The sequence below is a fragment of the Schistocerca nitens genome, chromosome 6 (genome assembly GCF_023898315.1).
Source record: "Schistocerca nitens isolate TAMUIC-IGC-003100 chromosome 6, iqSchNite1.1, whole genome shotgun sequence".
Classification (NCBI taxonomy): domain Eukaryota; kingdom Metazoa; phylum Arthropoda; class Insecta; order Orthoptera; family Acrididae; genus Schistocerca; species Schistocerca nitens.
In genome coordinates, this window is record NC_064619.1 from 41,797,082 (window position 1) to 41,821,977 (window position 24,896).

Genomic DNA, 24,896 nt, shown 5'->3' on the forward strand with positions numbered 1-24,896 from the left:
ATATATATAGCAGTTCATGACAAATTTCAAAACTCCGCCATCTCTCTCCCCACATCCACCACTGCTGGCGGCTCACCTCCAACTGCGCAACGCTACGCGCTGTTCACAGCCAGCTGCCTAACACTACAATGGCGAGTATTACAACAATGCAAAACAGCCACAGACTGCACACAGCACAGCCAGTGATTTTCATACAGAGGTGGCGTTACCAATAAAAAAACCTAAACAGCCTACTTACAATACTATTTCTTTGAAATGAAACCACATCTGGTCTACGCTTACGCGTTCAGATTGGAAGGAGTAGAGACTGTCTCTCAGGAAGGCCTCAAGCGAATTTTTATCTATTTTTTTATTTTGCTTTTATTTTTGGTGGGTTTGGATGTTACAGTATTCAGTCTCGCTACAACAACGTTGTGGTCAGTAATCCCCGTGCCCGTGACGATGCTCCCTGTTTGGTAAGAATTCCGTGTTGCTGAGAGGTCAAGTATGTTTTCGCAACCATTAACACTTTGAGTGGGCTCCTGGACTAATTGTTCAAAATAATTTTCTGAGAACGCATGCAGAACGATTTCGGACGATGTTTTATGCCTACCTTCGACTGCAAACATATATTCTCGTCAACATATCGAGGGCAGCTTGAAGTCACCGCCACCTATAATTGTGTGAGTAGGTTATCTACTTGAAATGACACTCAGGTTTTCTTTGAAGTGTTCAGAAACTGTTGTAACGGTACCACCGACCACCTTAAAACGGCGATCGATGTTGATACTATACCTCTGCGAGGAATTTTTGAAATTTCTGACCGAGAGAGAACATAATGGAAACAGAACAATCAAACTGGGATTCGTTTCCGAATCACTCCAGAAGAGTATAAACAACAGTAAACAGGTGGGTCAGGAACAGACGTTCCCCCAGCACAAAAGCAAGCTGTAACATTACATATTAAAACCAATCACCAGCCTAATTAGACATTCTTGTGTCAAGCAAAACGATCAAGCTGAAGGCAGTGCTAAGACCAACATAACCTTCCTTGACACACACACTAAACTCTTTCCTTATATCTCTTCATACCACGACATAGCATCCTAACCTTGCAGATAAATATTCTACTAACAAAGAAATGGCCAATGAGGTAGTAAAAAGTAACATGTGCCTCTCAACAACACGTACCTTAAATGAACTACGTGTAACAGTTTATAAAACCAGTTACCGACACACATGAAACTAGTAGCAATACTGAAAAGGGAAAAGCTTGAAATGATTCTGAATTTAAATCAGGGGGTCTGCTAATGATCATAATCTATAACTTCATTGCTTAGTACAGGGTCTCTATGCCTGTTCATTAACTAGCTTGCATTAGAATAGATAACACAGGAAATAGTTCGTTCTTAAACTCGATTTGACGCAACTAAACAGAATGCAAATCTAACTACACTGGCTCTGAAAGAGCCTTTGCATTGCTTAATTAACTAACTAGTTTGAAGAACCATACTCATTAACAAAACTACCCCAGCATGAATAAGAAATGGTAAGTATTCTAATCATTAATTATTAATTAAGTAAATCACAACGAACCATAACTCTTTAAATAACAAATGTGCTTTCATAAGCAGTCTTTTGACCTACTCAAAAGTATAACTGGCCGTGCAAATGACAATACAACATTAAATTCAAGTTCAACCACTTTCTCATAATAAATTAGGACACTCGGAGTTAAATTCACTAGGATAGGATTCCTGTCGACGTTTGTGATTTGGGATAATCATGGATGTAAGACAGAGTTTTTAGCAACACCACAATCATTATTTCAAAATCAACCAAATTTCACAAATACCTAGTCCATTTACAGAGTGCCAAATATAAATAATTTAGTGTAAGGCTGGTGACAGTAGTGACGCAATTATCAGTGGCTGTTAACCTGGCGGTGATTCAGTCATGGCAGTACTGTTGGCTTCGCCCCATTACTGATCTTCGCGTCGAAATAATATTTTTATATGGCCAAAAACCATGCCATGATAATGGTATCGCCAAATGCAGCATCCGAGGCCGATAAATACTGCCCTTAAGCTCTTCTGGCCTCAAAACTCCAAGAATATGAGCCACAGTGATCCGCTACTGCTAGCGAGGTATTAACGACAGCACTGCTCAGCCCAGACTCCTTACCCGTCACAAAGGACGAGTAGCCACTTGCGTGCCAACCACACCTTTTCCACTCCGCCAGGCTTCTTCCGTAGCTGCGTGGCTTCCCCAAATCTTTGACATTCAACCCTATGTTCCCTAACTACGGACCAAGTCATTTACAGTATATTACATAAAAATCATTCCATTAGTTATTTAAATCCACAAGCATAATTTAAACAACATTGTTCAAAAGTTTCTCATAACTGAAACATGCGTACATAGTCAAAGAATTTCCATGACAGATAGAACATCATACATAAGTAACACTACAAATTGACATAGAAATATCAATACAGGTTCAAAATAGGTGTTGCATAGTATCATCTGAATTGGGGGTGGGAGGCGAGGAATCAATTATTAATTTATTCCGTTTGTCAAGTATAACCTCTTCCAGTACCAACTCACAGGAACTACCAATTTAGATTTCACTGCAGGGTAAACCACTTTTGACGGCAGTAAAGACTCCACCACCAACTGTATTTAATGTATCCTTTCGGAAGACGGTTAGGCCCTTTGTAAAAATTTCGGCTGAATTTATTTCCAGCTTCAGCCAGCTTTCGTACCCATAACGATTTGAGCTTCAGTGCTTTCTGTTAGCGCTTGGAGCTCTGGTTCCTTTCGAACACAGCTATGACAATTTGCAAGTACAACACCGATTGTTTCTAGGTCTCCTTTCCCTTGTTTGTCCTGCACCCTTTTAGACTGACGACCTTTCTCTAGTTTCCCGAGACCCTCTAATCTAAAACACGGCCCAGTCCCCTCCACACGGCCTCCGCTACCGGTCTACCCGCTTCCTCTGTCAGTGGATCCATGACCTCTTAAGTGGAACACGGAAACACACCACCCAATGGCGCAAGTGGAGGAATCTGCAGCCTACAAGGTCGCATAACCGTCTGAGCCTCTGATTCAGAACCTCTGATGCTAGTAGCGCCACTATGAGGATGCAAATCAGATTTGCTTTAAATACACACTGTAACGATGGTGAGCGTTACTTGCTTGATTGGACACGGTAAGTTGATGTTAATCAACAATGCGTTTAAGGCGACAAAGACGCCATTATCAGCACCTCACAGTGTTTGAACGATGTCGTGTAATATGGGCTACGAGAAGCTGGATGTTCCTTCTGTGGTATTGCAGAAATGTAGCCACAGTAAATGATTACTCGCACGGTGGTGACGAAAATGTTCGGTCGCAAGAAGACCGGCTCCGGACGGCCACATGGCACTGCAGAGAAGGAAGACCGCAATCTTCTGTGTATGCACTTCATTCTAAGTGGCCAAAATAGTTCATTCTAAATACGTTTTAGCACTCACGAAGTTCGTCTTTTTATTATGTTAATCTAAAAAATATATCTATGCTCTGGCGCATCGTACTGCGTCTGCAGCAGCGATTTGAGCAAGAGTTGGCACCACAGTGACACAACGAACTGTTACAAATAGGCTACTTCAAGGACAGCTCCGAGCTACATGCCTCGTAGCCAGAGGTGTAAATATTCCACTTTTGACTTGTCCATGCTTGCCCGTTAGCCTGGCTGGCATGCTGCCGCACGTTATCAGCAGAGCGGGAAGGCTGCTTTACTCACATCCAAGCCAAGATGTGTCCATCCAACACAAGCTGTGCAGGCTACAGGAAACGTGTTTGCCCACCCATTTCACCGCTGTGCTACGCTACGTAGTATTTTATTCTATAGCTTTGATTGTAGTGCTATCAGTACGGTTCGGAAGTTGATGAAAATACTTGAGTATCACAAGACGAGGCTCAATGAGAAATTTATTCATTTTGCATCATTGTCCACCAGAAAATGGTGGATTTTATTTATCCTTGTTTTTCCTTTTCTGCATGTTTCGGGCTTGTTTGATATGACCGGTTTTCTCTGCAACTTTATCTTCTTTCGACTAGTGCTGGCTGTTCTCAATTCGAACCATCATCTGGTCATCTCTAATAAATGTTTTCTGTAGTAATGAGAACCATTTGGCCGGCCGCGGTGGTCTCGCGGTTCTAGGCGCGCAGTGCGGAACCGTGCGACTGCTACGGTCGCAGGTTCGAATCCTGCCTCGGGCATGGATGTGTGTGATGTCCTTAGGTTAGTTAGGTTTAACTAGTTCTAAGTTCTAGGGGACTAATGACCACAGCAGTTGAGTCCCATAGTGCTCAGAGCCAGAACCATTTGTGAAAGTCGAGATCCTTAGTACATAAGATCCATAGTACATAAGTACATAAAGGTGCCTATTTTACTGCAACACCAACTAAAGTAAGGTCTTGGAGTCTAGTTTCTGTAACTTTAGTGTGTTCCAGTCACATGTGACTCCAGTTATACCAATTATAATTGTTTTTTCCAGGATTTAGCACACTTCGTTTTTCTTATTATGTTAATCTAAAAAATATATTTCTGAAAGAAGAAGTTTTTGTTTGATACTAAGCTTTCTTCCCACTACATTGCATACTACCAGAATATGGTTTTTAACATCTATTGAGACACCTTTTTCCTATTTCAATCATTTTTATTATTTCAGTCAATGTATAATATCAAGAATTATAATGAACAGGTTCAACCCAGACACTGAAGAAATATTAGACACAACACAAGCATAGTTCAGAAAACGTAAGTCACCAATTGACCAAATGTTCACACTAAGACAAATACTAGATCAGAACTGGGAGCACAGTCAGGATACCTCCTGTACGTCAATAGACTTCAGCAAAGTATGACAGCATAGTGAGAGAGGAGATGTGGGGGACAGTGGCTGAGTTTGGGATACCGGACAAGCTGATAAAGCTAACTAAAATGTGTGTGACGCAATCAAAGTGTAGAGTGAAAGTACAGGAAGAGTTCTCAGAGACATTTGAGGTAAAAAGAGGAGTGAGACAGGGAGGTATTGTACCATCATCCCTGTTCAATTTCGCACTCAAAAACACCCTGAAAAGAGTAACATAAGGCTCTTTCAACTGCCATAGGGAAAAGTATACAATTCCATTTAAAACAAAACAAAGTTGGTGTCGCTACTATGAAGCTAGAAACAAAAACACATGTCGATGTATCGCCTCTTTCCATCTCAGCAGCCTCACCTTGTATGTGTGCACAGCCTGACAAAAAAGTGAACCATCCAAAAGGCGAGGACGAAACGAAATGGAACTTCACTGGTAGACAGGGTATCTGATGTTATTTCAGTAACTGTAATATCGAGTTCAATTTGCGAAGAAGTTAACAGTATGAACCAGTTTATCAGTATGACCTTGCACCCCCTCTGGCCTGATTGCATGCTCTTATCCGGTTCGAAAGGGTGCTGTAAAGCCATACTATCCTTTCCTGAGACAAGTTGGCCCACGACTGTTGTAACTGGTCCTTGACATCCTTGATACTGAAAGTGGGACGCGATTGATGTCCGATCCGGTCCCACACACGTTTTACCGGCGACTGATCTAGGGATCTTGCTGGCTACGGGAGGGTCTCAAGGTCGGTTATAAATTTCATAGAGATAAGAGCAATTCGTTGACGAGCATTGTCTTGTTGAAAAATGGCACCACGATAATTTATCGTAGACCGCTTGGGCAACGAAAGGTACCTAACGAGTGGAAAAAAGCGCAGGTCATTCTCGTTTTTAAGAAAGGCCGTAAGACCGATCCACACAATTATAGACCTAGTTCTCTGACGTCAATCTGTTGTAGAATTGTAGAACATGTTTTATGCTAAAGAATTATGAGGTTCTTGGAAAATGAGCAGCTCCTATATAAAAATCAACATGGATTCCGCAAACAGAGATCCTGCGAAACTCAGCTCGCTCTGTTCCTCCATGAGATCCACAGCGCAGTGGACAACGGCGCTCAGGTTGATGCCGTGTTCCTTGATTTCAGTGAGGCACTTGACACCGTCCCGCATTGCCGCTTAATAAAAAAAAATACGAGCTTGCGGAGTATCGGAGCAGACCTGCGATTGGATTCAAGACTTTCTTGCAGACAGAACTCAACAACACGTTGCTCTTAACGGAACAAAATCGACAGATGTAAAGGTAATATCCGGAGTACCAGAGGTATGTGTGATAGGACCGTTGCTGTTTACAATATATATATAAGTGATCTAGTAGAAAGCGTCTGATGCTCTTTAAGGATATTTTCAGGTGATGCGGTTGTCTATACCAAGGTAGCAACTCCAGAAGATAGTAAGAATTTGCAGAACGACCTGCAGAGAATTGACGAATGGTGCAGGCTCTGGTAGTTGACGCTGAACATAAATAAAGGTAACATATTGTGCATATATAGGAAAAGAAATCCACTACTGTACATCTACACTATTGATGACAAACAGCTGAAGACAGCATCTGCCGTAAAATATCTAGGCGTAACTATCCAGAGCGAACTTAAGTGGAATGACTACAAAATACAGACAGTGCGAAAAGCAGACACCAGACTCAGATTTATTGGAAGCATCTTAAGGAACTGTAACTCATCCAAGAAAGAAGTGGTTTATAACGCGCTTGTTCGCCCGATTCTTGAGTATTGTTCATCTATCTAGGATCCCTATCAGGTAGGATTGATAGAGGAGATAAAAAAGATCCAATAAGCAGCGTTTCGTCACGAGATCGTATAACTGGCGAGAGAGCGTTACGGAGATGGTAAACAAACTCCACTGGCAGACGTTACAAGAGAGGCGTTGTGCATCACGGAGCGATTTACTATTGAAATTTCGGAACGGCACTTTTCAGGAGGAGTCTAACAACATACTATTTCCCCCACATACTTCTCGGGCATTGGCCACGAGCAGAAAATTCGAGAAATTCGAGTCAATACAGAGGCTTACCGACAATCATCTTCCGACGCCCTATTCGCGAGTGGAACAGGGTTGGAGGGATCAGGTAGTGGTACCGAATGTACCCTTCGATACACACCAGTAGGTGGCTTGCGGAGTACGATGTAGATGTAGACGTCGGATGAGAGGTAACACTCGAGAAAGCAGGAAGTCCGTGTCGAACAGGTGTACCATCAGAGCTCCTCCAATCACTACCAGCAATGACCTGAAGAGGTACCCAACATAATGGCGCCTGGAGTAACACTGTTGTGCCTCTAAAAAATATTGGAAGAATGGGACTCCTCCCCAGGTCACCGCCATACTCGTCGACAATGGTGATCCAGGGTAGAGCAGAACCGCGAGTCATCACTGAACACGATCAGACGCCATTCATCAGCAGGCCATGGTTCCCGACAGTGGAACCACTCCGGATGCAGCCGTTTGTGTTGATGTGTTAGCGGCAGCCTACGCTTGGGACGGAAATTCTCTAGTCTTCTTGATGACTCAGAATGCTGCAGGGATTGCATTACTCGTTCTCGTATGGCAGGCGCAGATGTAAAAGGATTACGATGCACATTACGGCCAGTCTTCCTTATGGTGGTCGGATATGGTCGACCAGAATCTTGACGACAATTATGCCTGCCCTCACGCTGCCATGCAGTCCAGCATCGGGCCAACGTCACATCTGTATACCCCACAACCCTTCACGACTGTGCGATTCAACCTGTCACCCAAATGGAGAGACGCAATGAGGCCCCTTTCAGTCTCTGTCAGGAGATGATAACACCATCTCATTAGGGTAAGCCACTGCGCATCCTTCTCAGTAATAACCCAACGCCGCGCGCGATTAGCCGAGCGGTCTGAGGCGCTGCAGTCGTGGACTGTGCGGCTGGTCCCGGCGGAGGTTCGAGTCCTGCCTCGGGCATGGGTGTGTGTGTTTGTCCTTAGAATAATTTAGGTTAAGTAGTGTGTAAGCTTAGGGACTGATGACCTTAGCAGTTAAGTCCCATAAGATTTCACTCACATTTGAACATTTTTTTTTTATAACCCAACACTGGTGATCCTCGTGGTTCTTATTTACCCTATCAGGCCTTGTAGCAACACTAAACATGAATGATAGAATGAAGGTTTTCACGAATGTATAACATTGCTGCTGGTAAACCCATAGAATTATAAGGTCGTGGTCAACGAAAGTCTTCTGTTTAACGGTTCATCCAGAACTACGCTGGATATCTTTAGAGGCGTTGCTCCTCCGTTGAGTCTTGCCGACTGTCAGGTAGGACGTCTGAAAGCGACATATTTGTTGTAGAAAAAGGGCCATGACCGGAGTTATACGTTATAAACAATGATGATCCTTCTCAAAGATAAAACTTAACTATCGATTGTCGCCTTGTCAAAGATTAAAAAAACTGTTTATCGATTCTGCAGATCTACTGGTCTCTTATTTCGATTAAAGTCATCGCTATGTTTATATATTTGAATGACTTTTGTACATAGGCATGGATAATACACTCCTGGAAATGGAAAAAAGAACACATTGACACCGGTGTGTCAGACCCACCATACTTGCTCCGGACACTGCGAGAGGGCTGTACAAGCAATGATCACACGCACGCCACAGCGGACACACCAGGAACCGCGGTGTTGGCCGTCGAATGGCGCTAGCTGCGCAGCATTTGTGCACCGCCGCCGTCAGTGTCAGCCAGTTTGCCGTGGCATACGGAGCTCCATCGCAGTCTTTAACACTGGTAGCATGCCGCGACAGCGTGGACGTGAACCGTATGTGCAGTTGACGGACTTTGAGCGAGGGCGTATAGTGGGCATGCGGGAGGCCGGGTGGACGTACCGCCGAATTGCTCAACACGTGGGGCGTGAGGTCTCCACAGTACCTCGATGTTGTCGCCAGTGGTCGGCGGAAGGTGCACGTGCCCGTCGACCTGGGACCGGACCGCAGCGACGCACGGATACACGCCAAGACCGTAGGATCCTACGCAGTGCCGTAGGGGACCGCACCGCCACTTCCCAGCAAATTAGGGACACTGTTGCTCCTGGGGTATCGGCGAGGACCATTCGCAACCGTCTCCATGAAGCTGGGCTACGGTCCCGCACACCGTTAGGCCGTCTTCCGCTCACGTCCCAACATCGTGCAGCCCGCCTCCAGTGGTGTCGCGACAGGCGTGAATGGAGGGACGAATGGAGACGTGTCGTCTTCAGCGATGAGAGTCGCTTCTGCCTTGGTGCCAATGATGGTCGTATGCGTGTTTGGCGCCGTGCAGGTGAGCGCCACAATCAGGACTGCATACGACCGAGGCACACAGGGCCAACACCCGGCATCATGGTGTGGGGAGCGATCTCCTACACTGGCCGTACACCACTGGTGATCGTCGAGGGGACACTGAATAGTGCACGGTACATCCAAACCGTCATCGAACCCATCGTTCTACCATTCCTAGACCGGCAAGGGAACTTGCTGTTCCAACAGGACAATGCACGTCCGCATGTATCCCGTGCCACCCAACGTGCTCTAGAAGGTGTAAGTCAACTACCCTGGCCAGCAAGATCTCCGGATCTGTCCCCCATTGAGCATGTTTGGGACTGGATGAAGCGTCGTCTCACGCGGTCTGCACGTCCAGCACGAACGCTGGTCCAACTGAGGCGCCAGGTGGAAATGGCATGGCAAGCCGTTCCGCAGGACTACATGCAGCATCTCTACGATCGTCTCCATGGGAGAATAGCAGCCTGCATTGCTGCGAAAGGTGGATATACACTGTACTAGTGCCGACATTGTGCATGCTCTGTTGCCTGTGTCTATGTGCCTGTGGTTCTGTCAGTGTGATCATGTGATGTATCTGACCCCAGGAATGTGTCAATACAGTTTCCCCTTCCTGGGACAATGAATTCACGGTGTTCTTATTTCAATTTCCAGGAGTGTAGTTCATCGTCGTAGATAACATTTTTGTTTCAGAAAACTTCACTTCGTGACTTCCTGGCTGAAGAGCATGCTCTGTTACAGCAGATTTGTCTATTTTCCGTAGTCGACAAAGACTTCCTTTAGCCGTGTATTCACGCTTCTCTTGGTTGTTCCAATATAAACCTTACCACACGTACACAGGATTTTATGTACTCCACATGCCTACAGAGGAGGGCCTTTATCCTTCACAAATCGGAGTGCTTGACATATTTTCTTTTTCGGTCTAAAAACTGGTCTAATGTCGTGTACAGTCTTTCCGATCTGATCCATTACTTTTTTAATAAAAGGGAGAGCAACTGTTTTCTTCCAGCGTTGTTTTTTAAGCTCGTCCTTGGGATTCCGTTATTTAATTGTAGAATTCTATTTACTACTTTCCCAAAGTAGCCATCTTTCTCGAAAGCCTGCTTTAGACTTTTAATTCGGCGTCCAGATATCCCAGCGTGCAAATCCTTTTCGCTCTATAGACAAGTCTTTTAATGACATCTCTATTTTGTTGTGGATGGTGATTAGAGTTCTTATATAAATATCTGTCTGTGTGCGCTACTTTTCAAAAAACTTTAAGTTCCAAACTTCCATCTCATAACTAAAACACCCAAGAAATTCATTTTGTTGTTATTTTCTATTTCCATGGTGAATTGAATTTTTGGATTTATATTATTTAGAAAACCAAGGAATTCATTCAGATTCTTTTTACCATGTTGCCAGACGACAAATATGTCACCCACAAACCGATACCAGCAGATAAAAAATCGTCTCACTGGTATCACTCATGGGAGCAGCAAGGCCGCTGAAGATGTCAAGCGCAGTTATTGGACGAAACGCTAGGAACAGAATAGTTTCGTGGACAATAACCTTATATCCCGAAAGGTTTACCAGGAGCACTAAACATGAACAATAATAATGCACTACTGTTGCCTTTCTACCAGTCACAGAGACTTGCAACTCTAACCACTTACGTACCGCCAACGGTGTCTGCGTGCTCGATGCTACACCGACATCCGGCCAAGCCTTCTGGCTGCCTGAATTTTTTTGTCCGGCTGTGTCCATACAGCTGTAGGTCCTCCCGAGCAGAGCTACAGCTTCTGAATTCTGGTGCAGCACACCGCAGACGAACTTCAGACACCGTTGTGAGTATAATCGCTGCCTCTAAATACATTGACAGAAAAAAATCACAACACCAAGAAGGAGTTAGGCGACATAAATGAAAATTGCATAAAAAGTTCTCGGTTTACTTGCCGCGTCAAATTTGGATAAAGTCCCAAGCTTTCGATGAGTACCTCCGTCATCTTCGTCAGGGGTAAAACTGACTGTCGTGGAACGGTTAGGCTTCCGCTTTTATAAGCAGTGGACGGCTTCTGATTGGCTGGATGACGTCACGGTGAAAGCGGCGCGTACGGAGGTGGCGGCCTCTATGTCCATAGGTTTTGTTTGCGCGCTTTATCCAGCGTTGCTTGCAGCGCCATCCATCGCAACAGGCGGAGAACTGCGAGGAATGTAAGAAGTCTCCCTCTGCGCTCTTTCTTTATCAGTTCCGCGCTTCCATGCATTGCTGAGTGCATAACCGGAATCACTGTTGAAGTTATTTTCACAGAGTCTAATTTCAACTGCTTCCCTGATGACAGAGTCCCAATAGTCTGAATCGTGAGCAAGTAGTCTTGTTTCATCGAATAAAATCTTATGTTTATTTAATAAACTTTGTGCTCAGCCACCGCTGGTTTTTCTAGGTACCTGTATTTCAGGTGGCGGTGATGTTCCACACAGCGATCGGCGACAGTTCTTATAGACTGGCCCGCATAATTTTTGTCACACTCGCAAGGAATGCTGTAAATTGCCGGTACTCTCAGGCCGAGATTATCTTTCGCGGGTCTCAACATTTCCTTAATCTTCCCGGGTGGCCGGAAGACTGGTCTGATTCCCTGCCGGCTCAGGACTCTGCCGCTCTTGCTGGTCGTTGCACCGCAGAATGGTAGCCGCGCGATTTGTTGGTCCTCTTGATCTGTTCGAACAGCATCCTTCCTAGGTTTCTTCGCCAGAGTAGATCTGTTATCACGATCAGAATATCCATTTTTTCTGAATACCGTCGTCGGATGGCGCTTTCCACTGACCACCATTTGCGACTTCAGTGGTGCCAAGCGAGAGCTCATTGGAGGGTAGGATACAGGTCTGTTATGTTTTCTGCTGAAAGCTGGTTCTGCCTCGGTGCCAGTGACGACCGTGTGTTTGTTAGGAGGCCAGTCGTGGGTCTGCAACCAACCTGTCTGCAGGCTAGATATGCTGGAACTACTCCTGGAGTTACGGTCTTGGGTGCGATTTCGTGTAACAACAGGAGCGCCCTCGTAGCTATTACAAACACCCTGACTGCAAATTTGTACGTCAATCTTGTGATTCGACGTGCTGTGCTGCCGTTCATGAACAGCATTCCAGAGGGTGCTTTCCAACAGGATAACTCTCGCCCTATAGCGCTGTTGTAACCCTACATGTTTTCTGTTGTCTATCTGCTTGAGCCATAAGTTTCAGCCAGCCGGTGTGGCCGAGCGGTTATAGACGCTTCAGTCTGGAACCGCGCGACGCTTCTGTCGCAGGTTCGAATCCTGTCTCGAGCATGGATGTATGTGATGTCCTTTAAGTTTAAGTAGTTCTAAGTTCTAGGGGACTGATGACCTCAGATGTTAAGTTCCATAGCGCTCAGAGCCATTTGAACCATTTTGAGCCATAAGTTTCAGATATTTATATTCCTTTTTCTAGTCTGACAGAAGGCTCTATCACTCTGTCATCTTATCGCTCACATTAAGACGATTTTCTGACCAAACCATTCAGTAGACGACATGATACAGTACCAGTTGTAATGTCTCTTGCAGCGGTCTCTCCGCGATATTTTCAGAAATTTAATAAATTATATTACTCAGTACATATCTCGAAATATCTCTTCTTATCTTACCGATTCCTAAACTTTAATATACGATGATTATCAATGCAAAGTTGTTTCAAGCCCTATTATTCCTTGGAGCGTGCATTTACTCCATGGAATAGCTTCTCTGCTAACTATGTTTTCTCTTCTGAAAAGAATGATTCAGATCTTGCGGATTAGCCGTGAAAGAACGGAGATGTATATGTATGTATTGTTGAGCTAGTCGCCATCTTGATGAGATTCTGTATGAGAAGGACTTTAATACGTGAACTAAACTAAAGTAAGTGCGTTCGCGTATTATTTAACTGATTATTATTGACAGTGTCTGCTTACTACACTGTGTTGCACGGGATCAGTGGGGAACGTCTGATTTACACTGGACGAACCTGCCGTTTTGTATGATGAAGATATCCAGTTACTTCAAATAAATAGGCTAACACGGTCTTACCAGCAGATCTCTGGTCTTCACCATGTGATCACCGAAAGTTAATAATTATTACAAATGTTTTCAGGAGACCGACTGACAATTTTCGTCGCACCTAAACTTCGAAATTGCTTCACTGCCTTATGGAATTTAAGTTAAGCTCAATTTAATCAGGATAGAACAGTATTGAACTGTGTGAATGTGATAAGCCTGCTTTGTGAATGAAAATTCCCTTAATATGCGCATGTTTTTTACTATCCTGATCAGTGAAGCTAAATCAGGCCGGTGTGAGAGAGGTTTTTAAAATTTCAGATCCCACAAAAATATTAAACAGTTTATCGCAGAGCGACCTTCGCGCGTCCCAGATTCCGATCACCCTTGTTACGGGGAAGGCGGCAGCAGCGTCTATCCAGGCTCGGACAGTGCCTCTTGGCTCCTGGTCTGTGTGGAAGACACCTGCCGCGCATTTGTTGCCCGCGAGCGCCGTTGCGGATGCAGAAGCCGCCCGGGCAATTCATGAAAATTCGGAATCGCGGAGGCGTCCATACGGTAGCAGCCACGGCCACACGCACGTGCCCTGCGTGCCGGCGACGCTCCCACGCGCTGTCACGCACCGCCCTGGTACGCACGATACGCAGCCAGCCCCGCCCTGGCCGCGTAGCGCCAAAATATGCGGCTTCCAGCGAACCGGGTGTCGCGGCCAACGGATATTGCAGCAGTCGCCACACAGTTGCCGTTTCAGTCACTGTTATTGTTAACTACGGCTTTCCTCAATCCGAAGACTGAATATCACTTTGCTAGGCATGGTCCTATAGGAGGACAAGTGCCCATCCATGCCTCCCTCAGACCTTTGAACTGACTTATCCTGCTAATTATACGGGCACTTACAGTTTCACTCGCCGGCCGGTGTGGCCGTGCAGTTAAAGGCGCTTCAGTCTGGAACAGCGTGACCGCTACGGTCGCAGGTTCGAATCCTGCTTCGGGCATGGATGTGTGTGATGTCCTTAGGTTAGTTAGGTTTAAGTAGTTCTAAGTTCTAGGGGACAGATGACCACAGAAGTTAAGTCCCATAGTGCTCAGAGCCATTTGAACCGTTTTTGAACAGTTTCACTCCAGCAAAACTCAGCGCTTTTTCTGATTAACAAACATCGCACGAGCTGAAAGAAATGATGTGAGACAGATAAGCATCCTGGCACTGACTGGTTTCGAACTTGAGACTTTAAGACACGTAGTCTGGCGCTTATCAACTGAGCCACTGAGGGACACTTAAAACCATTAGCGAAACAAGCTATGCATCACAATTGCTCTCCCCCTCTGCTCATTTCCTGCTTCCCTCCCTCTCTCTGTGCATCGCTTCCACCCCTTCACTACGTCCATTTCGTCACCCCCCCACCTTCCTCTGACCTTGATCCTTGTTTATTGTTACTGCAAACGAAACCTTCATTGGGGACTGACATCTTTAAATGATCATTGGTATACGGGGTATGTGGGAGAACTTTCCAGCTGCTGGGTCTGTGAGGACAGTATTTCGTATAGCTTTAATCTGCGAATGGGTAGGTGACAAAGTTTCGGACATTCAAATTCCGTAGTAATACTCTAACCATAAGCTGATATGTCATAAAAACACCTTTCCTCTTTTCTGTATCTTTGTTTGTGCATTTTTTTAAAGAATTAGACATAGGGAGAAGGAATGTACAAGCTGGAGCAAATAAAAGTGGTCCGGAGAACAGAGTTACAGGGTACAAAGAGACACAGAAGAGGAAAGGAAATACAGTACTAACCTGACTATAGCACCTGCTGAAAGTGACCACCACTCATCTATTGGTACCCTTGGGCTCTGGTCAGAAAGATGCTGAAGGTAGATCGAAACTGAACTGCTGGAATTGCTACGAGCTCATCCGAAATGTTCTGCTGCAGTTCTTGAAAACTATGAGAGTTGTTTCAAAGGACCTTAGATTTGGGGGCTCCCCACACAAAGTAGTCGCACACTGACAGATCAGGTGACCTGGTTGAACAGCTAGGACCGCTACCAGAATGACCTCTGCTAACGACTTTTCTCAGGCGCAAAGATTCTGTAATGTGTTCCAAGGTTCGGCCGGCTGTATGGGCCGTTGCTCCACCCTGTTGGAAGTCCTCCTTTAATGCTGCCACAAATGGTTTCAACTTGTCCGGGCCACTTTTGTTTGCACCACCCTGTATATGGGGAAAACAATTTGTCTAACGGTTCAAATGACCTGCTATAGCAACTATAATTTACTGTCAAAAAGAAAAAGGAACCGCACATTTTCGCAGCACAGCACAGCATTTTCTTTTTCACAGTCGTTTTTGACAGAATATCTGTACAAAGTTTTTTACAAAGTGCACAGCCTACGTCCGTGCAAACGTTTGCTTGACATATCATGTAAGAATGTGAAGTGAGTCGGTCAAGAACTTTTCGAAATTTTGTTAACATCGTTTCCTCTTCTATATTAAATATATGTTTATATATTATGGGTATTAAAAATATGTTGCCTATGTAGGTCTGAATGTTCATTAGAGTTTCGAGCAAAAAATTTAAGTAAATCCGTCAAATATTTTTTGAGATGTTTGTTAATGGTTTTAAACAACTACTTGCGTTTGTGTAGTAGTATAGATCTGTTCGGAAAAGATATTTGTATGGTACGAAAACTGGCAATTGACCCTAAGTAATGAAAAGTATGAGATCATCCACACGAGTGCTAAAAGGAATCCGTTAACTTCGGGTGCACAATGAATCAATCAAATCTGAAGACCGTAGATTCAACTAAATGTCTAGGAATTACAATTTTTGTGGGCGAGGCAAATCAAAGACTGCATTTCATTTGCAGAATACCTTACCAGATCGGGTTAACGGATTACATCTAGACAGTTCAAAGAAAGGCAGCACGTTGTGTATTATCAAGAAACATGGGAGAGAGTATCACGGATATGGTACCGCATTTGAGGTAGACATCATTAAAACGAAGGCGTTTTTGTTGCGCTCGATTTTCTCACAAAATTTCAATCACCGACTTTTTCCATCGAATGCGAATATATTTTGTTGACGCCGACTCACTTAGGGAGAAACGATCATCATAATAAAAAAAAAAGGGAAATCGGAGCTCGCACAGAAAGATGTAGGTGTTCGTTTTTTTCCGCACGTTATTCGAGAGTGGAATAACAGAGAATTATTGTGAAGGTGGTTCGATGAACCCTCTGCCAGGCACTTAAGTGTGATTTGCATAGTAGATTAAGATGTAGATGCAGATAACTAAAAGATCAAAATGTAGTCAGCCGGGAAACTGATGGCGCTTTCCTTTTCAATTACAGAAGGAGGCTTCTGTTTGAATGCCATTAGGCATTAGGCGCCCCAGATCTTTTTAATCTGCCAGGAAGTTTCAAAAAATGCAATTGAGTAACGCACTGATCTGTATCACAGAAATATTTCAGTTAATTACGACATTATGCATACAGGTTGAGATGTCCATACAACGTAATATTTTACCTTTATGTCCTCTTCTCTCTTAATGTTGAGGTGGTTCCGTCTCCTTTCTGCTGTTACTACCCACTTGTCAAGTTTAAACAGTTCACCAATCTGACGTCTGTTCCACACCACGTCTGCGCAATGGGTCGTCCGCTAGCTCAGTACTCAAGGCTTGTGTTTACTACTACAAAGTTTTCCTGTTTGTGTTCCCGGTCGCGCAGCGCGGGGAATAGCTTTTAAGAAATTTATGTAACAAATTCCACGCAAATCAATATGTGATTTCTCTCCCCCCCCCCCACCCCCCACCCCATTTTTATTGCACTCCACACGTTTCAAGATTCTGGTGACTTTTGGTGTCCTGTACTGATGTCCGTTTCTTTCGGATTTTCTTAGCGGGGGCGTTAGCATGACCTGAGATGATGACTTGATTTTGTTTCTAAGTAACGTCCTGTTATCTTTTTTAATTACTTTTAATTTAGAAATTTTAGTCACGTAGTTGCTTATATGATACTTCACTCTTGAGGATTCCCTCCCATTCTCGTGTAACACAATATTTTCATTATTACGCTTTACACCAGATGATGGAACTTTAAGTGTTCAGAAATCGGTGATGTACACAATAAAAGATTGTGGATCAAGCAGCTGTTCTGCGGTTTCTTCATTTTACAAAATGGGCTTGTACAGTTGCAGCTGTCCCGTAAGTAGAACTCTTTGTTACTTTACTGTGTGTGAACCATACGGCTACTGCCTCACTTTACATCTGGGACGTCGATGAAGTGTTGCAACAGGTATCCTGTTATTTAAATGAGTTAATCTACTGCAGGTCGAGTTAAAGTTAATTGAGAATAGCACGCGGTCTGGACTGCCGTGTGGTTCAGTGTTCTCGTCTTTAACGTATTCACGAGCCTACCACGTGAGCATATTAATGTCGACTACATCAAAGTCTGTTATTGATGAAGCATGTCTCCTTGTGCGTCGCCACCTGTACTCCACAAGACACTGTGCAGTGCGTGCCGGAGCTCACTTGGTACCAATATTAGTTATTTTTGTCTTCCACATGCACACTGACCGATGAATACTTGATATACCCCAGAAGACTAAAAGTATACCACAATTCTTGAAGTGGGATACAATGAAGTTCCTCTTCTTTGTTACGGACAAAATCAGAATTTATTCACTTTTAAAGAGAGAAGTGATTCATAAAACCCTATAGAAATTTGGTGGACATCTTCCTGCGTTTCTTTATGATATAACGAGGATAACCTCCTGTACATAACAGCTTCGTCAGCGAACAGTCCCCTCACAGACAAATCGTTTATGAATACTCAGAACATGAGAGGTCCTATCACGCTTCATTATGCATACCCAACGGCAATTATGTTTCTGTTGAGTATTCGCCGTGAGTTATAAGATTCTGGTTTCCAAATATTCATCGAGCTCATCGTATATCTGTGAATATATTACTTACGGTTGTGTCTTTATTTTTAGTGGAAGATGTGGCTAAATGTCGAACGCCTTTTGCGCATCTTCGAAGACCGAAGCTACGTGTTTCCTGTATCTCCTTTGTTCAAGTTTCTTATCTGAGAATAAAGATATCTGTGCTTTTCCTAATCGCTTGCTGATTCTGTGTGAACAGCTTTTGTTCCTCCAGGAACACCATAATGTTTAACCTAACAGACGGACGTTACTGGCTGTTAACCCTTTTTGTAAACAGGAATGTCTCAGACTGTTTTACAGTCATGTAGGACGATTCCATGCGCGAGTTTCCCAATAAACTTAGTTGAAATTACAATGAAATGGACATCCTTAGCTGCTTACAGGCGTTGACATACGTCAACGGGGACAGATGAAAATGTGTGCCCCGACCGGGACTCGAACCCGGGATCTGCTGCTTACATGGCAGGCGCTCTATCCATCTTTTTTTTTTTTTTTTTTTTTTAGTTGGGTCTCCTTCCTCCCCTTCAACCCATCCTTGCGCTCGCCAATTTCTGCCTTCTCGGCCTGGCTTCTATGCCATTAAAAGAACGTTGAACACAAAGGACGCTTCTTCTGCATCAAGAAAGGAAAACGTGTTGTCACTGCAGCGGAAAGGTCAAGGTGCGTTGCTTCTGTAGCAAAGGAAACGTTTCATTCCTTGTTGATGACTCTTTGCTGCAAAACTTTTATTTTTATCGTGTTTTGTTGGTTTTTTGTTTTTTTTATCTTTTTTAACTTTTTTAATATACAACAAGTTTTTTTTAAATGTTTGTTTCCACTATTCTTTGCGTGAGACATCTCGGCTCGTTGACGGCACTCAACGCTCGTCTTCTCGAGGGTTGCCTATTATGGTATACCCCAAGCATATAGCTTGGTCTCATTTCTTTCTCCCCGTTTGTATGTGATCTCCTATGTCGGCAGTTGTCTTCTCTTAGCACTGAGTGCCCAATGGCCGGGCGCCACACACAGGTTGGAAAAAAAAAAAAAAAAAAAAAGCACTGCCATCAACGTTATTAACAGTCGGATGCAGTGCATTCATCTTACATCTACTTCGTTGTTCCTTGTTCGTTTTTGTTCATCGTCGTTGTCGTTCATAGTGTCGTTATTCTCAATGCTGGTATATAGTTCGCGAACTTTTGTCTGTATTTGTCATCCTTCATCAGCAGTTGCGCTTGTGTGGCTAGATATACTCTGTAGCCCTGGTAAGATGGCGCATCTTCGGCTTGAATTAGGTAAGGCAGAATATGTCCTGTCAGCCATGTCCATATATTTTTCTTCGTGATGGGGTAGTAAGTGCCATCAGGTTGCAACACCGATGTGATGGCGATTGTCTGTCTAGCTGTCCTGCAGATAGAGGCAAGGTTCATTCTGCACCATTCCCAGACCAATTTATTTTCTCCGCAGACACATCTGTGTAGCAAGTTGTCTATGAGGGCACACTCTCCACATCTGTCAGTTGCCGACAATCGTATTCTGTGTAATTTTTCTTTCGTAGGTATGGTCTCATTAACTACTTTATACCACGTTGATCTGATATTTGTTCCGAGCACTTTGTTGTGGATGTTCTTCCAGATTTGAGCCCAATCCCGTAGGGGATATTTCGTTTCCATGCGGTTTACTCTTCCACCAGTATTCATTATCCGGTATAGTTGGGCGGTTGTAAGGTCCTGTATTGGTGCGCTCAGTTTCGCTCGGAGGTAACTAACTTCGAGCAGAAACATCCTGATGTGGTTGGCTTTGTAGTGGGTTTCCCCCAGGTTTATCGGTATTGCCATATTAGTAGGTGTATACATCCGTAGGGCCATATGGAGCGCGCTGTCTGGGTAGTCTTGAAACAGCTGAATAGTTCTCCGTATAAGAAGAGCCTTGCATTTAAGTTCAACATCTATTAGCCCTAGGCCCCCTTTCTCTGGTGGGAGAGTAATAACATTTATTCCCACTTTGAATATTTCACCCCTCCAAATATACCAACCAATTGCCGTCATTATTTGCTTGGAAATGCTGTTGACCACAGGGATTGTCTGCCCTACATACCAGATTTTCGAAAGTATCATTTTATTGATAAACTGCACTCTTTGTATGAGGTCCTGTTCTCTGCCTTTATGTTGCTGGAGACAACCTCTCGTCATAGCCAGAAGCTCTTGCCAGTTGTCTGTTGTGTCTACCTCATACAGCATAGACACAATGAGGTAGCTAGGTGCACGCTAAACTAACGCAGACGGGCTTGAAGTTCTGGAACATGAGACTTATCAATGAATAAGAAGAAAAGTACGTAGATGTTACTTAACTTTTATTCTCTTGTTGGAATACATCTCTTGAATATTAGTACGATATTAGCACTGATACAAATGGCGCCTTGCTAGGTAGCAGCTATGGACTAAGCTGAAGGCTATTCTATCTGTCTCTCGGCAAATGAGAGGAAAGCTTCGTACGTCTGGTCGCAAGCTATGTCTTCCGTACAACTGGGGCGAGGTCTATTCCGTGTCTTGTGACCTGCCATGTGGTGGCGCTAGGTTTGCGATTACACAGTGGCGACACGCGGGTCCGACATGTACTACAGGACCGCGGCCGATTTAAGTTACCACCTAGCAAGTGTGGTGTCTAGCGGTGACACCACATTGTCCGTAGTAGTTTTCAGAGGGCAGCGGCTCATTCGTATTCCCAACAGCTTGATACTCTCGTGTACTATATATGGGCAGTTATCATCGATTCTAAACCCACTACCGATCGGCATTAGTTTAGTCTTTCGATAGTTGAGCTTGGAGCACGAGGCTCTTTCATACTCCCGTACACTATTAGTGACTTCTTGTAGGTCTCGCTCCGAACGTACGATGACACTTATGTCATCCGCGTATGCCACACATTTTACAGTCGTCGAATACAGGGTTAAGCCCTCAAGCGTACGGTTCAGCAAACGAACAAGTGGCTCAATGGCAATGACAAAAAGAGGCATTGACATGGGGCAGCCTTGTCGTACAGATCGCTCAATAGTTATTTGCCGGGAGAGTTGGCCATTGATGACGATCCTAGAGCAAGCAGAGGTGTACATATTTTTGACCATCGTAATAAAACCGTCACCAAAACCTAAATGGTTCATAATTTGAAAAAGGTAGCTGTGCGAGATCCTGTCAAAGGCTTTGCATTGATCTAGAGCTAAAATTGCAGCCTCCGGTTGGGTAATAGCACTAAAGGAGATGATCTCCCTATAATCTGCCAGACTTCTGAAGATCGTTCGACCAGGGACGGCTGCTGTCTGGCTATCATGTATGATTTTATGTAAAACATGTTTAATTCTCGCTGCTAGAACGCGGGCCACAATTTTGTAATCGGAGTTGAGGAGGGAAATAGGACGAAATTTATTGACATCATCTGGTGGGTATTCTTTGGGGACGAGTACAATTAGACTATCACTGAATCCTGCTGGTAGTGGCCGACCGGCTTTAATTTCATTACATATGTTCAGAAAGCAATGTTCGAGTAGATACCAGAATTGCTTGTAGAATTCAATGGGTAGGCCATCGGCCCCGGGCGATTTATTACCCTGAGCCTTCCTCAAAGCCTCCCGAAGTTCTTCCTCAGTGACATCACTCAGTAATAGTTGTCTGTCCGTCTCGTCGAGGGTCGCTGTAAGGTAGTTTTTCATGGTCGTAATTGCCTCGTCATTCGTGGGCTCTGACATGTACAGCCGTCGGTAATAGTCGGTTATATATTCCTTTATCTCATTCTGGGTTGTGGTGACACTGCCATCTTCTGTTTTTAATCTGTGAATCAATTTCTGTCTAGCGCGGCGTTTCTCTTTCGCAAGATGGAAGGAGGATGGGCTTTCGTCATTAGCGCTGTTACCATCGCGAGAACGTATTTTAATTCCTTCCAGTTGTCTTCGTTTCAATAGTGTTAGCTTCGCCTTAATCCTTTTGATCTGTACAAAGTTCTCCTGTGTGACATGAGGAGCAGAATACAGCTCACGGAGACATCGAAAATAAAATTCGAAAAGCTCTTTCTGCTGCCGGCTCCTTTCACAGCTGTAACCTTTCAAGCAATTAATAAGCTTGGGCTTTGCGCAGCGGCACCACCACAGCGTAACCGACGGGAAAGTTTGTTGGCGGCGTGAGCAGAGATCCCACACTTCCTGCACCCGTTCTCTTAAACCTTGATCATTGAGTATTGAAACATTCAGCTTCCAACCTGCTCTGCCACGGTACGTTCCCTGCCGTACCATTCGGATTGTACAGTGATATGCCTCGTGGTCGGAGAAGTACAACGGCCACGTCTCCGTTGCAGAGATCTTGTCCCGCAGGCGTTTTCCTACATAAATTCTGTCTAGTCGGCTGGCAGTTTGAGCGGTAAAATACGTAAAACACTGTCGGTCCCCGTTCAGGATTTCCCAGGTGTCTTCTAGGTCCATCAGTCGAAACGTTTCGGCAAGTGTCGCACAACCGTTAAAGTTCGGCCATTGGTCTTTAGGCTTTAAAACACAATTAAAATCCCCGCCGACGATCACGTCCTCCTCATTCCTCCGTAAAAGATACAATAAGTCAGTAGCGTAAAAATGTGCTCTGGCAGCTCTATTTTGATTCCCCGAGGGAGCATAGATGTTTATCAATCGAACTCCATTAATAAGGCACGAGATTCCTCTGCCAGACTCTAGTCTTTCCACGTCCGAGACAATAATACCCTCTTTGAATAACAGAGCTGTGCCTGAGGAGCTATCTGGGATGGTATTTGTTAGTACGTCATACCCAGAAAAGTCAGGTAGGAAATGGTGAGCCACCTCTTGCAGCATCGCGATGTCTGCATCACAGCTATACAAATAATCGCGGAGACTGTGTATCTTCAGCTCTGAAGTTATTTTGTTTATGTTTACAGTGACTATCTTGTAGTCCTGAAAAGTAGGCATGAAGTTCTCTATGTTAAAAGTCGCTGACCAGTCAGCAAAAGCATGATGTCGGTGAGGAAATTAATACGTATCCGAATCATCATCTTTTCTCAGGTTCGTTGAGAGCTGTCGTGTCACAAGTAATTCTGCTCTCCCGGCTGGCATAGCCTCCTTTGGTGGTTCAGACGTAATCAGTCCTCGATCCACCGACATGTCCTCGATATCATCAGCCCAGCTGCCTGCATTTGACATGTCCATCTTCTGATCTGAGCCCTTTCCCGTTGGACACTGTTCTTTTCGCCCCTCTTTCAGGAGCTGCTGAGAGACCCGATCCTCGTCTGCTGCAGCTTGATTTCCAACCCCAGAGTTCGGCGTGGTCACTTTTATCGCCTGGTCGTGGCCACTCGATTGCTTCGCATCTGTCCTGCCAAGAGTTGCGTCCGTTAATTCGCGGGCAATTTGCGCACCTTTCTCGCGCAGCAGTGGAGCTGTTTTCTCAGCATCCTTGTGAGCGATCCGTCGCTTTTTGTGTTTTTTAGGAGAAATGTCAGCCCTTTCATTTGCCACAGTCACTGAGGAAGAGCTGCAGATTGGTAATCCGGTGTTGTCGTCGCTTCCCATTGAGTTAGAATCCGCTCCTTTGTCGGTGCGCGGATCATTCTCAACATCTTGGGTTTTCTCGCCAACCTGGGCGCTAACCAAACACGTAGCCTCCGGATCAGTCAGTTTCATCGTCACGTCGGGGGTGGTGTCAGCGTTGCCCTCTGGGGTGGCAGTCTCCATTGGTGTCTGGTCAGCTTCGGTGGTGTTGACAGTTGTGTCCATGTGAGTGACCTCCGTCGCTGCCATCGTCGAACGGACTGCCGCCACGTAAGTTAGAGGCATTGATGACATCTTGTTACTAGGAACACTTTCGCCTGGTGGCAACTGTGTCACTCGTCTCTGTACGCATTGTGCGCGAACATGATCAGTTGCACCACACCCAGAGCAAGTGCGAGGCTGTCCATCGTATATAACAATTGCCCTGTATCCACAGATCATAATATATGATGGAATGTGTTTCTCCAGTTCTATTTTCACCTGTCGAACACCGTTCAAGACAGGAACTTTGAAGGACATCCACCTTTCCGCAATATTGCTGATAATCGTGCCATAATTTTTCAAAACTGCATTTATTTCGTCGGCAGGAACTTCAAAAGGTAGTTCGAAAATTCTAACTGTGCGGACACTAAATCCTGCACGAGATACATGAACTTCGCCAATATGACCATCGCTGTGAGTAAATTTAAGGCTATCACCGCATGACTGAACAATTTGATCGCATATTTCAGCAGATTTAAACTTTATGTGCGCAGTACTGCTAACGATCGAAAGATGTACACCAATTATTTCGTCAAAAGAGCGTTTCAAAACATTCTCAATCCATGCTTCGAGTTCGTAAGCTTTAGGTCGTGCATATTTCGGATCGAAACTTAATTTCAACGTATCTTTTCGTGCTAGTTCATTCATAGTCAATTCGTGGCATTTTCCACACAATAACCCTTAACTGTGTACGCTACAATAGCGTCAACTCACCGTAAACAGCGCTCAGCCGGCAGCAGCAGAGACGTAAACACCAGCGCGCGTCCGCTCGCCACGGCCGCCGAGGGCCGACTGATATCCATCTGAGCCACCGATGACACAGAGGACAGCGCGACTGCAGGGATTTATCTCTGCATGCCTCCCGCGAAACCCACATTCTCAACACATTGTCCCGCACTACATTCGTAGTGCCCCCGCCCATTATTCTCATTACT